The sequence below is a fragment of the Bufo bufo genome, chromosome 6 (genome assembly GCF_905171765.1).
Source record: "Bufo bufo chromosome 6, aBufBuf1.1, whole genome shotgun sequence".
In the NCBI taxonomy this organism is placed as follows: domain Eukaryota; kingdom Metazoa; phylum Chordata; class Amphibia; order Anura; family Bufonidae; genus Bufo; species Bufo bufo.
In genome coordinates, this window is record NC_053394.1 from 379,062,913 (window position 1) to 379,090,757 (window position 27,845).

The 27,845-nt window shown below is 48.0% G+C and overlaps 2 protein-coding genes and 1 long non-coding RNA gene across 3 annotated transcripts in view; 1 reads left to right on the top strand and 2 right to left on the bottom strand.

Annotated features, from left to right (window-relative positions):
- LOC121003526 (zinc finger protein 260-like) overlaps positions 1-27,845 on the bottom strand; it is a 402,690-nt gene that overhangs the window by 335,203 nt on the left and 39,642 nt on the right. The gene's annotated exons all lie outside the window — the stretch shown is intronic.
- Positions 1-27,845, top strand: part of LOC121003517 (zinc finger protein 208-like) — a 1,049,660-nt gene that overhangs the window by 176,023 nt on the left and 845,792 nt on the right. The gene's annotated exons all lie outside the window — the stretch shown is intronic.
- LOC121003613 lies at positions 1,102-26,533 on the bottom strand. Its single transcript, XR_005779555.1, has 3 exons — positions 26,364-26,533; positions 1,540-1,601; positions 1,102-1,136 (listed from the first exon to the last, which is right to left on the bottom strand). It is a non-coding gene; the product is annotated as an uncharacterized LOC121003613 (long non-coding RNA).

A 27,845-nucleotide genomic window follows, 5' to 3' on the forward strand; every position in this document is an offset into this window, starting at 1 on the left:
GTGTAACTAGAGTTCTAGGGACCCCAGGGCAAACTGTTGTGCCACTCTTGTGCAACTACAAAAGATCTGCAGAAGTTCACAGAGAAGGCCATCTGAAAAGTCTGTACAGGCAGAAAATAGTGAGAAGAACCAGACAACATGTAATGTCTATGGTCAGCTGTAATCCTGCCATCCCCACCTTACTCATTATACAAGGATAAAACATATAATACTGGTGGATAAAACAAGACTGAAGACAAGATCTTCACAGCCTTCTACAGATCATAGGGGACATTTCATGAGACCTTATCTCCATCTACCTGATCATCCTGTGGGACATTGTGATGTTCTTCTGAACCATCATGTGGAAGAAGAGGACTGGGACATCTCTTCGGTGTTCTTCTCTCTTCCTTAACTGTAGGAAACACATCCAGTGACTGAATTCATTCCTTACATACAGATAATGAGAGGACGTGTGTATTTAGTCATGTCTATTACCTGGTGATGTGAGAGGCCGGTGATCCTCCATCATGATGTCCTTGTACAGATCTTTGTGTTGTTCTAAATACTCCCATTCCTCCATGGAGAAATAGACGGTGACATCCTGACACCTTATAGGAACCTGACAACACAATGATACAGTCATCACCCAGATCCCTTCATAGCGTTCCTGTATAATGTCCCAGCATTCCCAGCAGTGTCACCTCTCCAGTCAGCAGCTCAATCATCTTGTAGGTGAGTTCTAGGATCTTCTCTCTATTGATTTCCTCATGTATCAGGGGGTGAGGTGGAGGCCCCATGATTGGGCTCTGGGTTCTTCCCCATCCTTCAGACACAGGGGCCTGACAGCGCTCACTAGAGGTCTTCTTCCCTACTGTGTAGTCCTGGTTATGGAGAGACACAGTAATAACTATCACTCTATACATCTCCAGAGTCCCTCACCTCTCCAGTCATGTCCATCTGTTAGTAACATAGATAAGATGATGTAATGTGACATCATCAGAACCTCTCACCTCTCCAGTAAGCCGGAAGAGGATCTCTAGGGTGAGATTTATTATACTCTCCGCCATCTTGTCCCTGTCCATCCTTGATGGGTCAGTCAGGAGAAGGGTCTTATATAGAAGATATCCACTGAGCGGATCCTATATTGTAGGAACCTGAATGGAGAGAAGATGAGAAGATGTAAACTGAAAATAGTGTAGTGTAGATGTTGTGTTCTCTCTTTTTATAGTGATCGAAACATGTGTGAAGTCAAGGCAGTTTTATGGTACGTCACACCTTCACATGACCCTACAGCCAATAGAAGACTTCATTAGTGATGCCAGTATGAACAGCACGTGACCGCTATAGACCATCCTAGGCCTTAATGGTCAGGTGATAAACATACCGCCATCGGAGCTCCAACTAATACTGTCGCTGCAGTGATGTAAACAGACTGAAGGAGACCACAGGAGCCTCAGTGCTGGAGCAGTGGAGGATTCTACAGGACCTATGTTATCCAGGTAATTGTAAAACGCTGTGGAATATGTTGGCGATACATAAAGTAGAATTTAGACTTACCGGTAAATAGTTTACCAAGAGTCTGACATGACAGCACACATCTAGGATGTCCATATATACCTCTAAAGGGACAGGAAGAACAGAGAGGTTAAAATTCCCTCCGTACCCTCCAACACAAGTGTTTTTAAATCATCACATCGGTCAAGCAACATATATACATACATCTACACAAATTCCCAAGTAATAAACCATATATATTTAGGGAAGGATAAGTAGGGTGCTGTCATGTAAGACTCCTGGAAAACTATTTACCAGTAAGTCTAAATTCTATTTCCAGGACTTCCTCCATGACAGCAAACATGGAGCAATACCAGATAAACTAGGGAGGGACCACAGCCTGTAGGACTTTAAGTCCAAAGGCTAGGTCTCCATTAGCAGATAGGTATAGTCTGTAGAAGGTTTGAAAACTAGACCAGGTAGCTGCCCTACAGATTTGTTCCAGTGAGGCATTAGCTATTTCTGCCCAACAATCAGCCACTGCTTGAGTAGAATGGGCTGTGACTTTGAATAGGCAGTCTTTATTCTGGGAAGTATACGCTTGCAATAGTGGATTTTGAAGCTTATTTTCCCTTATTCTTCCCTGCAAATTGTACAAATAAAGCTGAATCTTTCCTGAAGGAGCGAGTGACTTCTAAATATTGTATTACATAAACGACGAACATCTAGAGTATGAAAGCGTTGTTGTTTCACATTCTTCGAGTTTGTGCAAAACAACTTTTCACATAAAGGCTGGGTCCAATTTTAAGATTACTCTGTCAAGATTACACAGGAGATGATAGTTCTCTGCCGCCGCCGCCGCCAATAAGAAGAGAGACAGGAGGAGGAGGGGAGGGGCTGTGGCCACTGCGCCACCAATGAAGATACCTGACCTGTTAATACAAATACAGGAGGCGGGTGCAGGAATCAAATAGCCGGCACCCGACCTCTATGACAGGGAGCTGCGATTAGCGGCAGTTAACCCTTCAGGGAAAATAACACAGTGAATAGACTTTCATCCTAGCAACCATGCGTGAAAATTGCACCGCATCCACACTTGCTTGCGGATGCTTGTGATTTTTACGCAGCCCCATTAACTTCTATGGGGCCTGCGTTGCGTAAAAAAAAAACGCACAACATAGAGCATGCTGCGATTTTCACGCAACGCACAAGTGATGCGTGAAAATCACCGCTCATGTGTACAGCCCCATAGAAGTGAATGGGTCCGGATTCAGTGCGGGTGCAATGCGTTCACCTCACGCATTGCACCCGCGCAGAAATATCGCCCATGTGAAAGGGACCTAAGGGTGAATATGACAAGGGTTCCAGCCCCTAAGGGGGCTAATAGTAAGTAAAAAAACAAAAAAAAAACACTAAGGCTACTTTCACACTTACGGCAGTGTGATCCGGCAAGCAGTTCCGTCGTCAGAACTGCCTGCCGGATCTGCCGATCTGGATGTGACTGAAAGCATTTGTGAGACACATCTGGATGCGGATCCATCTCACAAATGCATTGCAAGAACGGATCCGTCTCTCCACTTGTCATGCGGACAGACGGATCCGTCTTGTATCTTTTTACACATTTTTACCGGTCTGCGCATGCGCAGACCGGAAGGACGGATCCGGCATTCCGGTATTTTGAATGCCGGATCTGGCACTAATACATTCTTATGGGGAAAAATGCCGGATCCGGTATTCAGGCAAGTCTTCCGTTTTTTTCGCCGAAGATAAAACCGTAGCATGCTGCGGTTTTCTCTTGTGCCTGATCAGTCAAAATGACTGAACTGAAGACATCCTGATGCATCCTGAACGGATTACTCTCCATTCAGAATGCATGGGGCTATGCCTGATCAGTTTTTTTCCGGTATTGAGCCCCTGTGACGGAACTCTATGCCGGAAATGAAAAACGCTAGTGTGAAAGTACCCTAAAATATTAAGTTAAAATCCCCCCTTTCCCAATTTTACATATAAAATATATAAACAATAAATAAATAAACATATTACATAGCGCTGCATCCAAAAAGTCCAAACTATTAAATTATTTTAAAAATTCTCCTATGCGGTGAGCGCCGGGCCCGTAACAGAAATAAATAAATAAAAAACATGCGATTCGCCATTTTTTTGTCACCCCAAAAAATAGGTTAGGACTGTTCTATTATGGGCCGAACGTTTCATAAAATGCAAAATGCACGCGGCTTTTTTTTGTGTATTTTTTTTTTTTTTGCGTGGTATTGAGTATCGCAATACTTTTTTATGGTGACCAAAGCGAATCAAAATTTTGGTATCGAAACAACCCCACGCCGATCTGATCGGCGTAGCGTTGTCACGATACCAAAATTTTGATTCGGTTTCGATTTGGCGACTAAAAATTTCATTTGGCGACTAAAAGGTGGAGAATCGTGTCAGTACCCTGGAAGATCAACTTTCCCCTGTGAAAAGGGACATGGCAAAAGTTATACACAACATTACGCTGCTTATTGATAAGACAGAGGACCTAGAAAATCGGTCACGGCGCAATAATCTGAGGCTAGTGGGTGTGCCAGAGAAAGCCAAGGGCGCTGATGCTCCTGTGTTTTTTGAAACCTGGCTCAGAGATAAATTTGGAGCAAACTCCTTGTCCTCCATCTTCGCCATAGAAAGGGCGCACAGGGTGCCTTTTCGTTCTCCGCCACCAGGGGCTCCTCCAAGACCTGTGCTGCTTCGTATCCTGCATTTCCGGGACCGAGACATGATTCTGCGCAGGGCCAGGGATCTTCCGGATCTTTCCATTGATGGCAGCAAAGTATCCATTTTCCCAGATTTCTCTGCGGCGGTCCAGCGGAGGAGAGCGAGATTTCTGGATATCAAGAGACGTTTGCGGTCAAAGAACGTACAATACTCCATGTTATACCCAGCGAAGCTACGCGTTGTCTTGGGAGAAAAAACGCACTTCTTTGACACATCGGAGGACGCCGCCAGCTGGTTGGATCAGCAGGACTTCCGCAGCTCCGTGGATGGGGACCGTGAGTGACCAAAGATGTCCTTCATTCTGCTTATACTCTACTGCACGGGGAGATCACGGTTCGGGACAACTGAACGATGAGTATGACTTTCGTGCTGTACTTTGTTGGTGATGCCGGTTTACGACTGCTTACGGTTGGTGCACCAACGGTTCTCTATCTTCTAGGTGGCAGCTCATTCGTAACAGGTTGGGTCCAATAATATATGTTGAATACCCTGTTTTGTTCTATTGGACATTTCTTCTACATCTTCCGGTCTGTTAGAAACTTATGATGTGCCGGGACCGGGACTCGCGATCCCTTTTTTCCTATTTTACCACTGTCTAGTTAATGGCGGTGCTTTTGTCAAGGTTGCTGACTTCAGGAACTCTATTTGCCTCCATTCCCCGTTTTTTGGGGATTTTATTATTATTTTTTTTTTTTTCTTATGTTTCCCCGAGAGTATATATTGTGGGGAGTTTTTATTGTTGTGTTTTATTGGGGAAATGGGAAATGTTATTGTGAGACGACTCGATTGCCTATGTATGCTATTATCACTGGTGCAATACGATATTTAGTAGCACTTGTCCCGTATAACCATATTCCGCAGAAGACACTATGGCGAATAAAGTACAGATTTTAACGTGGAATGTTAGGGGTGTGAAAGAGGCCTCAAAGAGGCAAGCCATATTTACGGCTGTACAAAAATTTCAGCCAGTTATACTATGTTTAATGGAAACTCATTTGACTAAAGATTCTCAGAGATTATTGCATAAACCTTGGCTGTCACACTCGTATCATTCCACTTACTCCTCTCACGCTAGGGGTGTTAGTATCCTCATACATGGGAATGTTCCTTTTGAATGCTATACTTCTACTATCGACCCGGAAGGTAGAATTGTCTGTTTGCACTGTTCTATATATAGGAAGCCTCTCTTCCTAGTCGCGTTATATGTGCCGCCTCCGTACTCATGTACAGTGATTAAACAGGTCATGTCCATTATCGCCAAAGGTCCCCCAGTCCCAGTGCTCATAGGGGGTGATTTTAACAAATACTTGGATCCATCCCTTGATAAATTCAATAGGGGACCTGTTCTGGGGGAGATGCGGGAGACTTCACTGGCGAAGTTGCTGCGGGAGTTGGATATCCATGACCTGTGGAGAATCCGATACCCGGATAATCGTGAATACTTCTGTTTCTCTGCGACACACTGCTCTCTTTCCAGGATTTATCTATTGGTCGGTTCGTTGGAAATGGCACCCTATATATCATTGATAGAATATCTCCTACGTAGTCTGTCGGACCATTCTGCTATTAGAATGGAGCTGACTTTCAACACGTCTAACACATATAGCCACCTCAGCCCCCAGTGCTTAAACACCCTGAAAGACCAGGCCACTTTTTACACTTCTGACCTACACTACTTTCACCGTTTATTGCTCGGTCATGCAACTTACCACCCAAATGAATTTTACCTCCTTTTCTTCTCACTAATAGAGCTTTCATTTGGTGGTATTTCATTGCTGCTGACATTTTTACTTTTTTTGTTATTAATCGAAATTTAACGATTTTTTTGCAAAAAAATGACATTTTTCACTTTCAGTTGTAAAATTTTGCAAAAAAAACAACATCCATATATAAATTTTGCTCTAAATTTATTGTTCTACATGTCTTTGTTAAAAAAAAAATGTTTGGGTAAAAAAAAAATGGTTTGGGTAAAAGTTATAGCGTTTACAAACTATGGTACAAAAATGTGAATTTCCACTTTTTGAAGCAGCTCTGACTTTCTGAGCACCTGTCATGTTTCCTGAGGTTCTACAATGCCCAGACAGTACAAACACCCCACAAATGACCCCATTTCGGAAAGTAGACACCCTAAGGTATTCGCTGAGGGGCATAGTGAGTTCATAGAACTTTTTATTTTTTGTCACAAGTTAGCGGAAAATGATGATTTTTTTTTTTTTTCTTACAAAGTCTCATATTCCACTAACTTGTGACAAAAAATAAAAAGTTCTATGAGCTCACTATGCCCATCAGTGAATACCTTGGGGTGTCTTCTTTCCAAAATGGGGTCACTTGTGGGGTAGTTATACTGCCCTGGCATTCTAGGGGCCCAAATGTGTGGTAAGGAGTTTGAAATCAAATTCTGTAAAAAATGGCCAGTGAAATCCGAAAGGTGCTCTTTGGAATGTGGGCCCCTTTGCCCACCTAGGCTGCAAAAAAGTGTCACACATGTGGTATCTCCGTACTCAGGAGAAGTTGGGCAATGTGTTTTGGGGTGTCATTTTACATATACCCATGCTGGGTGAGATAAATATCTTGGTCAAATGCCAACTTTGTATAAAAAAAAATGGGAAAAGTTGTCTTTTTCCAAGATATTTCTCTCACCCAGCATGGGTATATGTAAAATGACACCCCAAAACACATTCCCCAACTTCTCCTGAATACGGGGATACCAGATGTGTAACACTTTTTTGCAGCCTAGGTGGGCAAAGGGGCCCATATTCCAAAGAGCACCTTTCGGATTTCACCAGCCATTTTTTACAGAATTTGATTTCAAACTCCTTACCACACATTTGGGCCCCTAGAATGCCAGGGCAGTATAACTACCCCACAAGTGACCCCATTTTGGAAAGAAGACACCCCAAGGTATTCGCTGATGGGCATAGTGAGTTCATCGAAGTTTTTATTTTTTCTCACAAGTTAGTGGAATATGAGACTTTGTAAGAAAAAAAAAATATAAATAAAATCATCATTTTCCACTAACTTGTGACAAAAAATAAAAAATTCTAGGAACTCGCCATGCCCCTCACGGAATACCTTGGGGTGTCTTCTTTCCAAAATGGGGTCACTTGTGGGGTAGTTATACTGCCCTGGCATTTTCCAGGGGCCCTAATGTGTGGTAAGTAGGTAAATGACCTGTGAAATCCGAAAGGTGCTCTTTGGAATGTGGGCCCCTTTGCCCACCTAGGCTGTAAAAAAGTGCCACACATGTGGTATCGCCGTACTCAGGAGAAGTTGGGGAATGTGTTTTGGGGTGTCATTTTACATATACCAATGCTGGGTGAGATAAATATCTTGGTCAAATGCCAACTTTGTATAAAAAAATGGGAAAAGTTGTCTTTTGCCAATATATTTCTCTCACCCAGCATGGGTATATGTAAAATGACACCCCAAAACACATTGCCCAACTTCTCCTGAATACGGCGATACCAGATGTGTGACACTTTTTTGCAGCCTAGATGCGCAAAGGGATGCACATTCCTTTTATGAGGGCATTTTTAGACATTTGGATCCCAGACTTCTTCTCACGCTTTAGGGCCCCTAAAATGCCAGGGCAGTATAAATACCCCACATGTGACCCCATTTTGGAAAGAAGACACCCCAAGGTATTCAATGATGGGCATGGCGAGTTCATAGAATTTATTTTTTTTTGGCACAAGTTAGCGGAAATTGATTTTATTTTTATTTTTTCTCACAAAGTCTCCCTTTCCGCTAACTTGGGACAAAAATTTCAATCTTTAATGGACTCAATATGCCCCTCACGGAATACCTTGGGGTGTCTTCTTTCCAAAATGGGGTCACATGTGGGGTATTTATACTGCCCTGGCATTCTAGGGGCCCTAAAGCGTGAGAAGAAGTCTGGAATATAAATGTCTAAACATTTTTACGCATTTGGATTCCGTGAGGGGTAGGGTGAGTTCATGTGAGATTTTATTTTTTGACACAAGTTAGTGGAATGAGACTTTGTAATAAAAAAAAAATAATTTCCGCTAACTTGGGCCAAAAAAATGTCTGAATGCAGCCTTACAGGGGGGTGATCAATGACAGGGGGGTGATCAATGACAGGGGGGTGATCAGGGAGTCTATATAGGGTGATCACCACAGTCATTGATCACGCCCCTGTAAGGCTCCATTCAGACGTCCGTATGCATTTTGCGGATCCGATCAGTCTATCAGTGGATCCGTAAAAATCATGCGGACATCTGAATGGAGCTTTACAGGGGGGTAATCAATGACAGGGGCGTGATCAGGGAGTCTATATAGGGTGATCACCACAGTCATTGATCACGCCCCTGTAAGGCTCCATTCAGACGTCCGTATGCGTTTTGCGGATCCGATCCATCTATCAGTGGATCCGTAAAAATCATGCGGACATCTGAATGGAGCTTTACAGGGGGGTAATCAATGACAGGGGGTGATCAGGGAGTCTATATGGGGTGATCACCACAGTCATTGATCACGCCACTGTAAGGCTCCATTCAGACGTCCGTATGCGTTTTGCGGATCCGATCAGTCTATCACTGTCACAGCCAGACAGTTGAGAAGCGCTCACAGGAGCTTTTCAGATCCTCCTCCTTGAATTTCTTTGTTTTGGTTTAGTTTCTCATCTCGTTAGTCTATCTCAGCTGTCATGCAGTCGGACTGATTGCTGCCCTTTAAATTCCTCCCCATAATGCAGTAGTGTGCGGCTGATACAACTTCCTGGAGTGTGTGTGCATGCTGTTCCCAGTTCCCAGTCCTCAGTAAGTTAAGTGCTGTTTATGTATTTATGATTTTCTCTTTTCTGGATCCAGGTGACCCTGACTCCCTCCGTGTCAGTGTAGGGAGCCGGTGGTCGTGTCCCCTCACTATTGTAGGGTCTTCAGGTAATAGATAGCCGAGGAACGTGGATATGCGCCCATCCACCTTTGGGGTGTTCGCATAGGCTGAGCAGTGAGGGAGAGCGGCAGGTCTATTGCAGGGGTCTCCCTTTGTTCCTTAGTTGTGGATCCAGAGAGACATTGTTATATGGTATTGTCTTGTTTCCTGTACACCATCCGTGACATTATCAGCCGCCAAAACCGTCTCAAGCATGGATCCGGTTTCACTTTTGGCTGAACGCTTTCAGGGTCTTGCTTTGGAGGTAGCTGATCTCCGTGAGACTTTTTCTCAGTTTCAAGTGACCGGTTCAGCTTGCGTTCATGGAGTTTGTGCTGAGCCTAAGATCTCGCTCCCGGATACGTTCTCCGGGGGTAGTGAGAATTTTGTGCGTTTTAGAGAGGCTTGCAAACTCCATTTTCGCCTTCTTCCCCATTCTTCTGGTGATGAAGAACGGAGGGTGGGGATCGTTGTATCGCTGCTCAGGGGTAACGCTCAGTCCTGGGCCTTTTCGCTGCCGGAGGGGGCACGGCCCCTCCGTTCAGTGGATGAATTCTTTTTAGCCCTGGGTCAGATATATGATGATCCGGATCGTATTGCTCTGGCTGAGTCTAGACTACGTCTGTTATGCCAGGGTAAACAATCCGCAGAGATATACTGCTCAGAATTTCGGAGATGGGCGGCAGATACGGGTTGGAATGATGCTGCACTCCGAAGTCAATTTTGCTATGGTCTTTCAGAGGGATTGAGAGATGCATTTGCCTTTCATGAAAGACCTACCTCCTTGGATTCTGCTATGTCTCAGGCTGTTCGTATTGACAGGCGTCTTAGAGAGAGAGGAGAGATCTCTCCTTCCTGTCATACTCAGTCCCGGGACAGTGCAGCGGTCTCATTCTGTGCACAGGGGTCTCAGTCGCTGTCAGCCCCTTCTGAGCAGGAGCCCATGCAGCTGGGGTTGATTGCCTCTGACAATAGAAGATTCAGCCCGCAGGGGAGGGTTTGTTTTTGTTGTGGAGGTATAAATCATCTGGCAAATGTTTGTCCCTCTAGGAGATTCAGGCAGTTTTCTGGGAGTAATAAAGAGACAAAAAGGAAAAAATCTTTTAAAAATGTTCCGTCTGTTACTATTGGCAGGGTTGAGGCGGAAATTGAAGGTTTCCCTTTTTTTCTTGTAGTTCCCGTTTTGTCCTGCCTGCTAGGGTGGCGCTAGAGAGCAAGAGCATTTTTTGTGGATAGTGGAGCAGCTGTCAACCTCATTGATAATCAATTTGCAATAACTCATGGTTTCCAGGTATGCACTTTGGGAAAAGATATTCCTGTTTTTGCTATTGATTCAGCTCCACTTTCTCAGAAATCATTAAAGGGCATAGTTCACAATATCCGTTTAATTGTGAGTGATGCTCATGTTGAGGATGTGTCATGTTTCGTCCTTAGCGGTTTGCCTACTCCTCTAGTGTTGGGGCTACCCTGGCTCACTAAACATAACCCCACCATTGATTGGCAAGCGAGGCAAATAAATGGTTGGAGTAACTTTTGCAGAGAGAATTGCCTCATAACATCTGTTTCTGAGGTTTCTACTAAGACTGTACCACCTTTCCTCTCTGAATTTTTGGATGTCTTCTCTGAGAGTGGAGTTCAGGGTTTACCTCCGCACAGGGAGTATGATTGCCCTATTAATCTCATCCCAGGCGCCAAGCTGCCTAAATCTCGTTTATACAATCTCTCCCAACCTGAGAGGGTCGCTATGCGTGCTTATATCTCTGAGAGTCTGAGAAAAGGACACATACGACCCTCGAAGTCACCTGTTGCCGCTGGTTTTTTCTTTGTTAAGAAAAAAGATGGTTCTTTAAGACCTTGTCTGGATTTCAGGGAGCTGAACAGTATCACTATTCGTGATCCTTATCCGCTTCCTCTGATCCCGGACCTGTTTAACCAGGTTGTTGGGGCTAAAGTCTTTTCCAAATTAGACCTAAGAGGGGCATACAACCTGGTTAGGGTCAGAGAAGGAGACGAATGGAAGACGGCTTTCAATACCCCTGAGGGCCATTTTGAGAATTTGGTTATGCCTTTTGGTTTGATGAATGCCCCAGCCGTTTTTCAGCATTTCGTCAACAGCATTTTTTATCATTTAATGGGAAAATTTGTATTAGTGTATTTGGATGACATTTTGATTTTTTCTCCTGATTTCAAGACTCATAAGGAACACTTACGTCAGGTCTTGCTCATCCTGCGGGAGAATAAATTATACGCGAAACTGGAAAAATGTGTGTTTGCGGTTCCAGAGATCCAATTTCTGGGGTTTCTTGTCTCCGCTTCTGGTTTTCGCATGGACCCCGAGAAGGTCCGCGCTGTGCTTGAGTGGGAGCTTCCTGAGAATCAGAAGGCGCTGATGCGTTTTTTGGGCTTTGCTAATTATTACAGGAAATTTATTTTGAATTATTCCTCTGTTAAACCACTCACTGATATGACCAGAAAGGGGGTAGATTTTTCTTCCTGGTCGGTAGAGGCGCGTAAGGCCTTTTCTAATATCAAGGAGAGTTTTGCTTCCGCTCCCATCCTAGTACAACCTGATATTTCGTTACCCTTCATAGTTGAGGTTGATGCTTCTGAGGTAGGGGTGGGTGCGGTCTTGTCTCAGGGTTCCTCTCCTGCCAAATGGCAACCGTGTGCCTTTTTCTCAAAGAAACTCTCCTCCGCAGAGAGAAATTATGATGTGGGAGATAGGGAATTGTTGGCCATCAAGTTGGCTTTTGAGGAATGGCGCCATTGGCTAGAGGGAGCCAGACACCCTATTACCGTGTTTACTGACCATAAAAATCTGGCCTACTTGGAGTCAGCCAAGCGTCTGAACCCGAGACAGGCCAGATGGTCTTTGTTCTTTTCAAGGTTTAATTTTGTTGTTACGTTCCGCCCTGGGGTTAAGAATGTGAAGGCAGATGCCCTATCACGTTGTTTTCCGGGATGTGGGAATTTTGAAGACCCGGGTCCCATTTTGGCTGAAGGTGTTGTGGTCTCTGCTCTTTTTCCTGAATTGGAGGCAGAGGTGCAGGCAGCCCAGTCAGAAGCTCCTGATCTTTGTCCTCCTGGGAGGTTGTTTGTGCCTCTCGCTTTGAGACACAAGATTTTTAAAGAACACCACGATACGGTCCTTGCTGGGCACCCGGGGGCAAGAGCCACACTGGATCTCATTGCTCGGAGATTCTGGTGGCCTGCGCTTCGTAAGTCGGTTGAGGGTTTTGTGGCAGCTTGCGAGACTTGCGCTCGTGCCAAGGTCCCTCATTCACGGCCATCAGGTCCTCTCCTTCCTTTGCCCATTCCTTCCCGTCCTTGGACACATCTGTCCATGGACTTCATAACGGACTTGCCTCGTTCCTCGGGGAAGTCTGTGATTCTGGTGGTGGTGGACCGTTTTAGCAAAATGGTGCATTTTATCCCTTTTCCTGGTTTGCCCAATGCTAAGACGCTGGCGCAGGCATTTATTGACCACATTGTCAAATTGCATGGGATTCCTTCAGACATAGTCTCTGATAGGGGCACGCAGTTTGTTTGCAGATTCTGGAAGGCTTTCTGTTCTCGCTTGGGGGTTCGGTTGTCATTCTCTTCTGCTTTCCATCCGCAGTCGAATGGCCAGACAGAGTGCGTCAATCAGAATCTGGAGACATATCTGCGCTGTTTTGTGGCGGAGAATCAGGAGGATTGGTGTTCTTTTTTGTCCCTTGCTGAGTTTGCTTTAAATAACCGTCGTCAGGAGTCCTCTGATAAGTCACCATTTTTTGGTGCATATGGGTTTCATCCGCAGTTTGGGACTTTCTCGGGAGAGGGCTCTTCTGGTTTGCCTGATGAGGACAGATTCTCCTCGTCTTTGTCATCTATTTGGCAAAAGATTCAGGATAATCTAAAGAGCATGAGTGAGAGATATAAGCGTGTGGCGGATAAGAGACGTGTGCCTGGCCCGGACCTGAATGTTGGTGATCTGGTGTGGTTGTCTACCAAGAATATCAAATTGAAGGTTCCCTCCTGGAAGTTGGGTCCTAGGTTTATTGGGCCTTACAAGATCCTGTCTGTCATCAATCCTGTTGCCTACCGTCTTGATCTTCCTCAGACTTGGAAGATCCATAATATTTTTCATAAGTCCTTATTGAAACCTTATGTTCAACCTATTGTACCCTCGCCTTTGCTTCCTCCTCCGATTATGGTTGATGGAAATCTTGAATTTCAGGTCTCTAGGATTGTGGATTCTCGTCTTGTCCGCGGTTCCCTCCAGTACCTCGTTCATTGGGAGGGTTATGGTCCTGAGGAGAGGATGTGGGTCCCAGTGACGGACATTAAGGCCTCTCGTCTCATCAGGGCTTTCCATAGGTCCCATCCTGAGAAGGTGGGCTCTGAGTGTCCGGAGTCCACTCCTAGAGGGAGGGGTACTGTCACAGCCAGACAGTTGAGAAGCGCTCACAGGAGCTTTTCAGATCCTCCTCCTTGAATTTCTTTGTTTTGGTTTAGTTTCTCATCTCGTTAGTCTATCTCAGCTGTCATGCAGTCGGACTGATTGCTGCCCTTTAAATTCCTCCCCATAATGCAGTAGTGTGCGGCTGATACAACTTCCTGGAGTGTGTGTGCATGCTGTTCCCAGTTCCCAGTCCTCAGTCGTCAGTCGTCTGCAAGTTAAGTGCTGTTTATGTATTTATGATTTTCTCTTTTCTGGATCCAGGTGACCCTGACTCCCTCCGTGTCAGTGTAGGGAGCCGGTGGTCGTGTCCCCTCACTATTGTAGGGTCTTCAGGTAATAGATAGCCGAGGAACGTGGATATGCACCCATCCACCTTTGGGGTGTTCGCATAGGCTGAGCAGTGAGGGAGAGCGGCAGGTCTATTGCAGGGGTCTCCCTTTGTTCCTTAGTTGTGGATCCATAGAGATATTGTTATATGGTATTGTCTTGTTTCCTGTACACCATCCGTGACAATCAGTGGATCCGTAAAAATCATGCGGACATCTGAATGGAGCTTTACAGGGGGGTAATCAATGACAGGGGGGGTGATCAGGGAGTCTATATGGGGTGATCACCACAGTCATTGATCACGCCACTGAAAGGCTCCATTCAGACGTCCGTATGCGTTTTGCGGATCCGATCAGTCTATCAGTGGATCCGTAAAAATCATGCGGACATCTGAATGGAGCTTTACAGGGGGGTGATCAATGACAGGGGGGTAATCAATGACAGGGGGGTGATCAGGGAGTCTATATGGGGTGATCAGGGGCGAATAAGGGGTTAATAAGTGACAGGGGGGGGGTGTAGTGTAGTGTGGTGCTTGGTGCTACATATTGCTGAGCTATCTGTGTCCTCTGGTGGTCGATCCAAACAAAGGGGACCACCAGAGGACCAGGTAGCAGGTATATTAGACGCTGTTATCAAAACAGCGTCTAATATACCTGTTAGGGGTTAAAAAAAATCACATCTCCAGCCTGCCAGCGAACGATCGCCGCTGGCAGGCTGGAGATCCACTCGCTTACCTTCCGATCCTGTGTGCGCGCGTTCACAGGAAATCTCGCGTCTCGCGAGATGGAATGGTGGAATGAAACAACCACCTCCAGGACGCGTCTGTGCGTACAGCGGTCCGGAGGTGGATAGGGGCCTGCCCGTTTGGAAGCGTAATCCTTTTTGGATTGATTTGCTGGATGGTGCAAATCCCCTGGCAGAGAAAATTGAGGTGTTCTTCCTTGCCAATGACGGTTCGGCAGCGTCCGGTGTAGTCTGGGACACTATGAAGGCCTATGTTCGCGGTCTATATATACAAAATATTAGACGGAAAATAGCTGCTACTAGGGGGCTTACGGAAACCTTGCAGACGGAGGTCAGGAGCTCTGAGATGGCGTACATACAAGATCCGTCTCCACAGCGGGATCGAGCTGGACAGAGGCGCAGAAAAGATTACGGGATCATTTGGTTCAAATTGCAGATAATAAAAGGTTCTTTTTACAGCAGAAATATTTTGAAGCAGGGGAAAGTGCCGGGGGCTTACTGGCTAGGGTGGTCCGCGCGCAGTCTGGGTCATCTAGGATATCGGTCATTAGAACTGCGAGTGGGGTTCTCTCATCAGGGGATCCTGAAATTCTTTCTACTTTTCAGAGCTTTTATAAGGAATTATAAACGTCAAAAAACTCACTGTGGGTCCCGGGGAAATTAGGACATACCTTGCCAATTTACCATTACGTAAATTATCGTTGGAATCCCTCTCGCACTTGGACGAGCCCATACAGTTGGAGGAACTTAGGGTGGCCCTTGGTTCTTTTCCCAATGAAAAAGCCCCGGGTCTAGACGGATTGCCGGGCGAATTTTATAAAAGATACCATGAGGATCTCCTTCCGCACCTGTTAGTAACATTTAATGATGCCCTGCAGTCTGGCCTCCTGCCGGCATCCACGAGGGAGGCTGTTATAGTGGTCCTCCCTAAGTCGGGTAAGGACTTAACGTTGCCTGAATCCTATCGCCCTATATCTCTCCTTCCGGTAGATGTTAAAATACTTGCAAAAGTGTTAACCAATCATTTAAATAAAGTTATTACCACTATAATTCACGAAGACCAGACCGGATTTATGCCGGATAAAAGTACATCTATTAATTTGAGAAGGCATTTGACAGCATCGAGTGGGATTATCTCTGGGAAACTATGAGAGCTATGGAGTTTGGGCCGGGATTTACGTCCTGGGTACAACTCCATTACCGATCACCAGTGGCCAGATTACGGATTAATGGGGCGCTCGGTACACAGTTTTCTCTGCATCGTGGAACTAGACAGGGATGCCTATTATCCCCGCTCTTGTTCGCGGTGGCTATTGAGCCATTGGCATGTGCATTGAACGTGTCGTCGGCATGGTCAGGGATTTCGCTGGGCTCCCATGAGGAGCGGTTATCATTATACGCCGATGACATGCTCCTTTATGTAGGAGACGTAGAGCGTTCCCTCCAACCGGTGATGAGTCATGTTACGGCATTCGGCAAGTGGTCGGGTCTGCGTATTAATTGGAGCAAATCGGTAATTCTGCCACTTGATCCTCTCCCCCCTCAGTTGGATAGGTCACAGATCCCGCTGCAGATAGTGGACAGCTTTAAATATCTAGGGGCGACGATCACGCCAAGGGTTACAGATTACGTTAAGGTCAATATAGACCCCCTGATCGGTAAATTTGCGGAAAAGGTGGTGACCTGGTCTAAACTTCCTATGTCTGTAGTGGGACGCTGCAATTTGATTAAAATGATCCTGATGCCTCAATTGTTGTATGTTCTCCACAACTCCCCTGTTTGGATTACCCAGAGAGTGTTTTACAAAATTCAGGGTCTCTTTCGCTCCCTTATTTGGAAAAAAAAAGATGCCTAGGATCAGATTAGAAACTTTCCAGAAAGGCAAGGATGAGGGAGGACTAGCTGTTCCGAGCCCATGGCACTATTTTATAGCTGCGCAGTTGCAGCACTTGAAAGGCTGGCGACAGGTTATGGGCGCCGGACCGTCGGCAAGGATAATATCTTTCTTATCGGGACATGATGTCCCCTTTCATATGGTGGAAATTGGAAAGATACAGGGAGTTGGAGATACTCCCACGCTATCTCTAATTCACAAAGTCTGGTCAAAATTTAAGGCTGTACTTGGTCTCACAGGATTTCATGGGTGTACTCCCTTGTGGCGAAATCCACATCTGCCCAAAATGTTACAATTGGAGGGTTTCTCCCCATAGGAAAAGAGGGGCATTCGCTGCCTGCAGCACATATAGGATGGAGGCATCTTGTAGACCTTTGCCTGTTGGAAGGAATAATTTAATCTCCCAAACACAGCGTTTTACCAGTATTTACAGCTGAGACATGCTTATCAGGCACAATTTCCGGGAAGTGGATTAGTTTCATCTACCCCCTCTTAATGCAACAATTACTGAGCCCCGGGAGCACAAAAGGGGTGATTTCATTACTATATCGCCACCTGCATGGGGGGGTTACTCCTGGTGGATCCCTTCCAGTTAAAGACAAATGGGAAAGAGATTTGGGTGCTATCTCCCAAGAACAATGGAATGATACCTTAGCCTTAATACCCAGCCTGACTGTTAATGAAGTGCAGCGCCTGTCTCAGCTTTATCTATTACATAGGGTGTAACAGTCCTACAGGCTCACCTGAGTCAGAGGACCGCTGGCTGGAGGTAGGAGTGGAACCCAGTGGCAAGGACCGCAGGCAGGTAGTAGGTGCAGGAAGTCTGGCAGAGGTGTAGTCGGTAGGCAGGCGGTGGGTCAGGGCAGGCGGCAGTAAGCGTGGTCAGAGAATCCGGATGGCAACGGTGATAGCAGTTCAGTAGGTAGGGACAAAGCAGAAGAGTAGTCGGTAGGCAATTCCTGGTCAGCAGTGGACTTCCAGTAGTAGCAAGAGCAGCAGATGAGGAGAAGCTTGATCAAGGCTCAGGAGCTCAATAATCAGCAAGCTAGAGTGCAAGGGGCTGTACTTATATAGGGAAATACCAGGTGTGGGGAATCAAGGGTGATGAGCAAGGCTTGGCAAGACTGAGGTTACATAATAGGTTTCAGGGAGGAATGTCCAGAGAGGACGGTAGCCTAGTAAGCAGGGCTACCGCCTGGGATGTGGCTGGTCACGGGTTCGAATCCTGACAGTACTCCCCCCCCTTCCAAGGTGACCTCCGGGCACCGCAGGGGCAGGCTTACCGGGGTGCCGTTGGTGGAACTCTTTTACCAGTCTGGGGGCGTGGACATTTTCTTCTGGCTCCCAGGAGTTATCCACGGGAGGGTAACCCTCCCACCCAATTAGGTATTGTAGTGTTCCCCGGTGGATCCTGGAGTCGAGGATCTTTGCGAAAACGTATTCTTCTTCACCCTGTACCCTCACGGGTGGTGGAGGGGGCGAGTGGCGGCCTGTGAAGGTGTTCTCCACGTATGGCTTGAGGAGTGAGCAATGGTAGACAGGGTGCACCCTAATGGAGTCCGGAAGGTCGAGCCGGAACGTAACCTCATTGATTTGTGCGGTGATCCGGAACGGACCCATGTATCTTTGGGACAACTTTTTGGAGGGGACCTTCAATCTGAGGTTCCTGGTGGACAGCCACACCTTGTCTCCCACATGGAAGCCCGGGGTGGGTTTGCGACGTCTGTCTGCTCCCTGTTTAAAACGCCTCTGGGCGAGCTGGAGGTTGTCTATAATGTTCTTTTGTGCCTCCTGTAGGGTTGTTAGGCGTTCGGCCACTGCTGGGAGGGTGGAGGCGATGGGCAGGTGGGGAATGAACACCGGGTGCGAGCCTGTGTTAACAAAGAAGGGGCTGTGCTTGGTTGAGCTGTGCTCAGCATTGTTGTAGGCGAACTCGGCCGTGGGGACATGGTCAAGCCAGTCATCCTGCAGGTGGTAGCTGAAACAGCGTAGGTACTGCTCTAGGGTCTGATTAGTTCTCTCAGTCTGCCCGTTTGACTGAGGGTGGAAAGCGGAGGACAGGTTCACTTTAACCCCGAGCGCCAGGCAGAAGTTCTTCCAGAACTTTGAGGCAAATTGTACGCCTCGGTCGGAGACCACGTCGTCCGGGATCCCATGCAGCCTGAAGACCTCTCTGAGAATTAGATCGGCCGTCTGTTTGGCGGTGGGTATGCCTTTGTAGGGGAGGAAATGGGCCATATTGGTGAGACGGTCGACCACGACCAGGATGGTGTTCATCCCTTTTGAAGGAGGAAGGTCTACCACAAAGTCCATGGAGATCGAGGCCCAGGGGCGGGAGGGAATAGGGAGGGGTTGTAACAGACCCACGGGAGAGGAACGAGGAGTCTTATTGCGGGCACAGACCGCGCACGAGGAGAAGTACCTCTTGATGTCCTCCTTGTATGTTGGCCACCAGAAGGAGCGGGAGAGAAGCTCCTGGGTCTTTCTTGTGCCAAAATGGCCGGCCAGCTTGGAGTCATGGTTGAGTTTGAGCACTTTGAGCCGTGCGATTTCTGGTACATATAGTTGTAGGTCCTGATGAAACCAATGACCGTTCTTAAACGTAAGGCTGATATTCCCTGTGGGGTGGGCGAGGAAGGGGTCATTTTCGTATCCTTCTTTGATTGTGCCGAGGAGTTCTTTAGAGTAGGTGGCCCCTACGACCCTTCTCTCGGGTAAGATGTTATTTTGGCCCTTGTCACTCTGTGAGGGATGGGAGCAGTAACAGTTTAAAATATAACTTTTAATATGTCTGTTCTCCCGGGAGGGAGTAAAAGACCCCTTACAAACAAAAAAACACAAAAGACAGACAAGGCCCCTGGAAAGAAGTGCCACGTGTGTATAGCTACGGACACATCCAGGTGCCGTCCTCCCTAGGCCTGTGATAAATGACACGAGGGCCTAAAATGGAGGACGCATGTGATTCCTAGTGTCTAAAAGGTAAGACGGTAGGAAGTCAGGTAATTAAGAAATGGAAAGGTCTTACCAGATCTTAGGGAGGCCTCACTTGGATAACCGCATGTAGTGGGTTACTGCAGGAGGAGGTCACATGGAGCAGGTAGGTACTCCATCAGATGTACATGGGTAAAAGGAAACAGACATCCGAGGTGTCCAGACGGCCAGGTACTAGAGTAGCCTCAATAAGAAACTAGCCCTAGTGCCTCCCTACTTGACCTACCCTGGCCCTAGTGACCTAACACGGGGTCCGTGCCCCGCAAGGGGTGGCCCCGTCCGGAACCTAGCCCTGATATGGAAACCCTAGGTAACCCTGTCAAAAGGGTGGCTAGGGGCAGGATGCTATGTATCAAGGCTGGAAAAAATACTAAGTAAAATACTAAGTGAAACAGGTCTCAAGGACCATAATAAGATAAGCACAAGAGGTGCGTGTCTGATATGTCACGCTGACATATCAGACACGCACCTCTTGTGCTTATCTTATTATGGTCCTTGAGACCTGTTTCACTTAGTATTTTACTTAGTATTTTTTCCAGCCTTGATACATAGCATCCTGCCCCTAGCCACCCTTTTGACAGGGTTACCTAGGGTTTCCATATCAGGGCTAGGTTCCGGACGGGGCCACCCCTTGCGGGGCATGGACCCCGTGTTAGGTCACTAGGGCCAGGGTAGGTCAAGTGGGGAGGCACTAGGGCTAGTTTCTTATTGAGGCTACTCTAGTACCTGGCCGTCTGGACACCTCGGATGTCTGTTTCCTTTTACCCATGTACATCTGATGGAGTACCTACCTGCTCCATGTGACCTCCTCCTGCAGTAACCCACTACATGCGGTTATCCAAGTGAGGCCTCCCTAAGATCTGGTAAGACCTTTCCATTTCTTAATTACCTGACTTCCTACCGTCTTACCTTTTAGACACTAGGAATCACATGCGTCCTCCATTTTAGGCCCTCGTGTCATTTATCACAGGCCTAGGGAGGACGGCACCTGGATGTGTCCGTAGCTATACACACGTGGCACTTCTTTCCAGGGGCCTTGTCTGTCTTTTGTGTTTTTTTGTTTGTAAGGGGTCTTTTACTCCCTCCCGGGAGAACAGACATATTAAAAGTTATATTTTAAACTGTTACTGCTCCCCTTCGTTACACATACTTTACTCTTTGAGCGGTACCCAGGTGAACTGCCCCTGCAGCCACATACCCTGGGAAGACACCAATTATATCACTCTGTGAGGGCTCAGAAAACATTCTGGAGAGGGCGTCAGCCTTGCCGTTTTTTGATCCGGGGCGATAGGTGATGAGAAAGTTGAAGCGGGAAAAGAATAGGCTCCATCTGGCCTGTCTGGCTGAGAGTCTCTTAGCGCTGCGGATGAACTCGAGGTTCTTGTGGTCAGTTAGTACGATTATGGGGTTGGTGGCTCCCTCCAGCAGGTGTCTCCACTCGGAGAAGGCATCCTTGATCGCCAGTAGTTCTTTGTTCCCGATGTCATAGTTCTTCTCGGAGGGGGGACATCTGGCGGGAGAAATATGCGCACGGGTGTAATAGCATCCTCTCCCCTGTCCGTTGTGACAAAACTGCCCCCACCGCGGAGTCTGATGCATCCACTTCGACTGTAAATGGGAGCTCGGGGTTCGGGTGGATTAGGATTGGGGCAGAAGTGAAGAGGAGTTTCAACTTGGTGAAAGCCTCCTGGGCCTCGGGTGTCCAGGAGAAGGGGACTGCCTTCTTGGTGAGTTGGGTGATTGGTGCTATGACCTCGGAGAAGTTCCGGATAAACTTCCGATAGAAGTTGGCGAAGCTAATGAATCTTTGTATTTCCTTCTCGTTTTTCGGAACGGGCCAGTTCATCACAGCTTGGACCTTCCCTGGGTCCATACTTAGGCCCTCTGGGGAGATGATGTATCCGAGGAACTGAGTGGTGGTTCGCTCAAACTCGCATTTCTCTAGCTTGATATAGAGAGAGTTCTGTTGGAGTCTCTGCAGTACCCTGCGGACGTGTTCGCGGTGCTGCTCGAGGTCTTCAGAGAAGATCAAGATATCGTCCAGGTAAACGACTACAAACAGATCCAGCATGTCCCTGAGGACATCGTTAATGAAGTGCTGGAAGGTGGCGGGAGCATTGCAGAATCCGAAAGGCATTACCAGATACTCGAAATGACCATAACGTGTCCGGAAGGCGGTCTTCCATTCGTCCCCAGGGCGGATTCGGACGAGGTTGTAGGCCCCTCGAAGGTCGAGTTTAGTGAAGATCTTCGCTGCCCGGAGTCTCTCAAGGAGTTCTGAAATCAGTGGGAGCGGGTACCATTTTTTTACGGTTATGTCGTTAAACTTTCTGTAGTCTATGCAGGGACTCAGGGAGGAGTCTTTTTTCTCTACGAAGAAAAAGGGGGGTCCCGCGGGGGAGGTGGAGGGCCGGATGAACCCCTTCCTCAGGTCCTCGTCCAGGTACTCTTTCAGAGCCTTGAGTTCAGGCTCTGAGAGGGAGTAGATACTGCCAAAGGGTATTTCGGCCCCGGGCCACAGTTTTATAGGGCAGTCGTAGGGTCGGTGTGGTGGCAGCTTGTCTGCGTTTTTCTTGCTGCAGACATCCTGGAACTCGCGGTATTGAGAGGGTAGCAGATACTTGACGGATAGTTTTGAGATGGTGGTGTTTTCGGGTGGAAGGACGGGTTTAGCGAGCAGAACTCGGATGAGAATCATATGCAGCGGGTTTCCCAGTCCACCGAGGGGTTGTGGGTGGCCAACCATGGGATGCCCAACTTCGGGGAGGCGATCAGAGAGAAGTGGATCTTTTCACGGTGATCTGGTTCTATGAGGAGTTGTAGTTCGGTGGTCTCGTCAGTGGCCGGCCCCGAGGAGAGTGGGGATCCGTCGACAGTTTCCAGGTCAACGGGGGCTGCCTTGATTGTCAGTGGAATGTTCTTTTCGCGGGCGAAGGTTAGGTCCATGAAGTTGCCTCCCGCCCCGGAGTCTAACATCGCTGAACAGGGGAGTTGTCGCCCCTCAATGTCGATGAGGATGGGGACGATCTGCATAGGTTCAGTTACTGACTGGGGGTCGCGCTGGGCGGTGGAAGAGAAGGAGTAAGTGGGTCTGTGGTCCGAGGACCAGAGTCTTTCTTTCTTCCTCTCGGAGAGTCTTTGATCTATCCGGATGCATAACTGAATGAAGTCATCCAGATCGTCCGGGGCCTCAACTCTGACGAGTTCGTCCTTTATTAATTCGGACAGGCCTCGCCGGAATTGGCTTCTCTGTGCCGCTGGGTTCCAGGTGGTGTCCGTGACTCAACGGCGAAACTCGGCGGTGTATTCGGCGACGGAGCGTCTCCCTTGCCGCAGACCATGTAGTCGCGCCTCGGCTGTCGCACAGTGGTTGGGGTCATCGAAGACTTGGCTCATGGCGGTGATGAAGTTGTTTAGGTTGTCCAGGAGCTGACTGTTAGTCTCCACGTATGGTGCTGCCCATGCTAATGCTTCATCCGTCAGGAGATTGACCACGAATAGCACCTTCTTTTTCTCGGTGGTGAAGGGGGCCGGGTACATCTGAAAATAGATGCGGCATTGGTTCAGAAACCCCCGATACTGGCGTCTGTCGCCGCTGAATCTTGATGGGAGTGGCCTGCGGGTGTCTGCGGGCGCGCCGCGGACGTCCAGGAGTTGAATCTGTAGTTCAATAATCTCCCTCTGTTGGCTTTGGACTACGCCTTGGAGCTGGGCAAATTTCTCCTGATATGTAGTACCAAATTCTTGAAGTTCGGAGACCTGCTTACGCAGAGTGGCCATTGCAGACTCCATAGTGTGTGCTGATTATTCTGTAACAGTCCTACAGGCTCACCTGAGTCAGAGGACCGCTGGCTGGAGGTAGGAGTGGAGCCCAGTGGCAAGGACCGCAGGCAGGTAGTAGGTGCAGGAAGTCTGGCAGAAGCGTAGTCGGTAGGCAGGCGGTGGGTCAGGGCAGGTGGCAGTAAGCGTGGTCAGACAATCCGGATGGCAACGGTGGTAGCAGTTCAGTAGGTAGGGACAAAGCAGAAGAGTAGTCGGTAGGCAGGCGGTGGGTCAGGGCAGACGGCAGTAAGCGTGGTCAGACAATCCGGATGGCAACGGTGGTAGCAGTTCAGTAGGTAGGGACAAAGCAGAAGAATAGTCGGTAGGCAATTCCTGGTCAGCGCTTGATCAAGGCTCAGGAGCTCATTAATCAGCAAGCTAGAGTGCAAGTGGCTGGACTTATAAAGGGAAGTACCATGTGTGGGTAATCAAGGGTGATGAGCAAGGCTTGGCAAGACTGAGGTTACATAATAGGTTTCAGGGAGGAATGTCCAGAGAGGACGGTAGCCTAGTAAGCAGGGCTACCGCCTGGGATGTGGCTGGTCATGGGTTTGAATCCTGACATAGGGTCTATAGGACCCCTGCCTTCCTCTATAAAATTGGTCTTCGCCCTGACTCCTGTTGCCCTCCCTGTGAGGCTGAGAACGCCTCTCTGGTACATATGTTCTGGGATTGTTCTAAGTTAGGTACATACTGGACGGATATTGCCAGGATTATCAGAGAAGTTAAGTAGATGTTCGTGGAGACCCTAAGTTTTGTCTTCTGGGACTGCTAGAAGTTGATGAGGGGGATACTAACTTATCTATATGTATGCAGAGAATGCTGTTCCAGGCCCGAATAGTAATAGCTAAACACTGGACCAATCATGACCCGCCCACCTATCGGAAATACCTTAATAGAATGAACACCATCCTAAGATATGAAAGGGGAATAAAAAGTGTCCCAATAAGTTTCTATCTATTTGGCAGGGATGGTTAAATGCTCCGGGTCTTGTGTCAGGGACCCTCGCTGCGGAATGCATAAGAGACCAAATTTCTGGGGCTGGGGTACTGTGACTGCGATAGGTTGGCTTGGTATAGTGGGAACGCTGGGCATCATGGCTGCGCACTAGTGTTTCGCAATGGACAGTGATGCAACATCAAAGAGATACTGCTTTTGTAGGGCTCGGTCGTCTCACAGGTTTGAAATGTTTGAGGGTGTTGGGAGGGGGGGGGGGGCTTGGTTTAATGATCGGGTTTTATTATGATGTGTGTACACCCTGGAAACATTGTGATTAATGCGTACTCCTTGGAAATAATAAGCTGACACAACAATATTGTATTTATATTTAAAAAAGGGCACAAATAAATTTTATTATACATGCCATTGTATGTTGAATTATACAGTATGTGTATATGTCGTACACTGTGTTTTACTCTTTCAATAAAAACCTATCTTGATTTTTTTTAAAAAACATTCGGGGCCTGGGAAGAGCAGAAGGACCTGTGATGACATCACAGTCCATGTGATCAGTGCTGAAGGCAGTGGTTGTGTTGTTATTTATATGTGACTGTATATAGAATAAATAAATGGGGCACTTCAGGGAGAATATTATAACTATAAAGGGACAACAGGGGCATCCACGGCGCCCCCCCACAACAGGGGCATCCACAGCGCCCCCCCACAACAGGGGCATCCACGGCGCCCCCCCACAACAGGGGCATCCACGGCGCCCCCCCACAACAGGGGCATCCACGGCGCCCCCCCACAACAGGGGCATCCACGGCGCCCCCCCCACAACAGGGGCATCCACAGCGCCCCCCCACAACAGGGGCATCCACGGCGCCCCCCCACAACAGGGGCATCCACGGCGCCCCCCCACAACAGGGGCATCCACGGCGCCCCCCCACAACAGGGGCATCCACGGCGCCCCCCCACAACAGGGGCATCCACGGCGCCCCCCACAACAGGGGCATCCACGGCGCCCCCCCACAACAGGGGCATCCACGGCGCCCCCCCACAACAGGGGCATCCACGGCGCCCCCCCACAACAGGGGCATCCACGGCGCCCCCCCACAACAGGGGCATCCACGGCGCCCCCCCACAACAGGGGCATCCACGGCGCCCCCCCACAACAGGGGCATCCACGGCGCCCCCCCACAACAGGGGCATCCACGGCGCCCCCCCACAACAGGGGCATCCACGGCGCCCCCCCACAACAGGGGCATCCACGGCGCCCCCCCACAACAGGGGCATCCACGGCGCCCCCCCACAACAGGGGCATCATGTCCTGCGTGTTTCCATCCTGGTTCCTGTACTCTGGAATCTGCTGATTACCTGCAGGTGGAGACGCGCATCTCTCCGGCTGTGGAGACGCGCATCTCTCCGGCTCTGGAGACGCGCATCTTTATTATGGCCTTTATTATGTAGAGAAGGTTAATACAAGACACTTACTAATGTATTGTGATTGTCTATATTGCCTCCTTTTCTTTCTGGATTCATCTTTCTATCACATTATACACTGCTTGTTTCCATGGTTACGACCACCCTGCACTCCACCAGCAGCGGCCGTGCTTGCACACTGTAGGAAAAAGCACAGCCCTTTCTGGTGGCCAGGACCATGGAAGCGCACATAGGCTGGTGCTTTTTTCTATAGTGTGCGAGCACGGCCACCGCTGATGGATTCCAGGGTAGAGATGTCCGGTTCATTAACGAATCGTTCTTTTGAATAGATTCCTGACTCAGCCGAATCAGCAAGTGAATCGAAGATTTGATTTCGGTTCTTTTGAATGAACTGATTCATTTAAAAGATTCGAACTTCCCATCACTATTGCAGGGTGGTCATAACCACGGAAACGAGCTGTGTATAATGTGATGGAAAAATGAATCCAGCCAGCAAAGGAGGCAACATGGATAATAACAATACATTAGTAATGCCTTGTATTAACTTTCTCTCCATGACAAATGCCACTTGCTGAAGTGAGACAACCCCTTTAAGGGTGTGGAGCTGGAAAGTGTTCCACTTACCTGGGCGGGACGTGTCCTCCTCTTCCTCTGACAATCCTTCACCATGGACGGTCGGGTGTTTTTATTTCTACCACCAAGTGCAGGAGTCAGGCTCCAGACTGTGCTGCAGGAGGAAGTAAAGGACCTGTGATGATGTCATGGCCATGTGATCATGTATGGGAGGAGTCAGGCTCCAGACTGTGCTGTAAGAGGAAGTAAAGGACCTGTGATGATGTCATGACCATGTGATCATGTGTAGGAGGAGTCAGGCTCCAGGCTGTGCTGCAGGAGGAAGTAAAGGACCTGTGATGTCATGACCCTGTGATCATGTATGGGAGGAGTCAGGCTCCAGACTGTGCTGTAAGAGGAAGTAAAGGACCTGTGATGATGTCATGACCATGTGATCATGTGTAGGAGGAGTCAAGCGCAAGGCTGTGCTGTAAGAGGAAGTAAAGGACCTGTGATGATGCCATGACCATGTGACCATGTATGGGAGGAGTCAGGCTCCAGACTGTGCTGTAAGAGGAAGTAAAGGACCTGTGATGATGTCATGGCCATGTGATAATGTATGGGAGGAGTTAACGAAATCACATGACCAGGATTATCTGCTCTGTGTATGCAGGACAGGACTCTGCTGTGCAGTTTCTAATTCCAGTCTGTATGTAGCAGTGCTGTATGTGTGTGATGTGTAAGTAGTTGGGCAGGGCTGTATTGTGTAATGGCTGTATAGCTGAGCTGTATGTGTGTGATGTGTAAGTAGTTGGGCAGGGCTGTATTGTGTAATGACTGTATAGCTGAGCTGTATGTGTGTGATGTGTAAGTAGCTGGGCAGGGCTGTATTGTGTAATGGCTGTATAGCAGAGCTGTATGTGTGTGATGTGTAAGTAGTTGGGCAGGGCTGTACTGTGTAATGGCTGTATAGATGAGCTGTATGTGTGTGATGTGTAAGTAGTTGGGCAGGGCTGTATTATGTAATGACTGTATAGCTGAGCTGTATGTGTGTGATGTGTAAGTAGTTGGGCTGTATTGTGTAATGGCTGTATAGCTGAGCTGTATGTCTGTGATGTGTAAGTAGTTGGGCAGGGCTGTATTGTGTAATGGCTGTATAGCTGAGCTGTACGTGTGTGATGTGTAAGTAGTTGGGCAGGGCTGTATTGTGTAATGGCTGTATAGCTGAGCTGTATGTCTGTGATGTGTAAGTAGTTGGGCAGGGCTGTATTGTGTAATGGCTGTATAGCTGAGCTGTATGTGTGTGATGTGTAAGTAGTTGGGCAGGGCTGTATTGTGTAATGGCTGTATAGCTGAGCTGTATGTGTGTGATGTGTAAGTAGTTGGGCAGGGCTGTATTGTGTAATGGCTGTATATGTGTGATGTGTAAGTAGTTGGGCAGGGCTGTATTGTGTAATGGTTGTATAGCTGAGCTGTATGTGTGTGATGTGTAAGTAGTTGGGCAGGGCTGTATTGTGTAATGGCTGTATAGCTGAGCTGTATGTCTGTGATGTG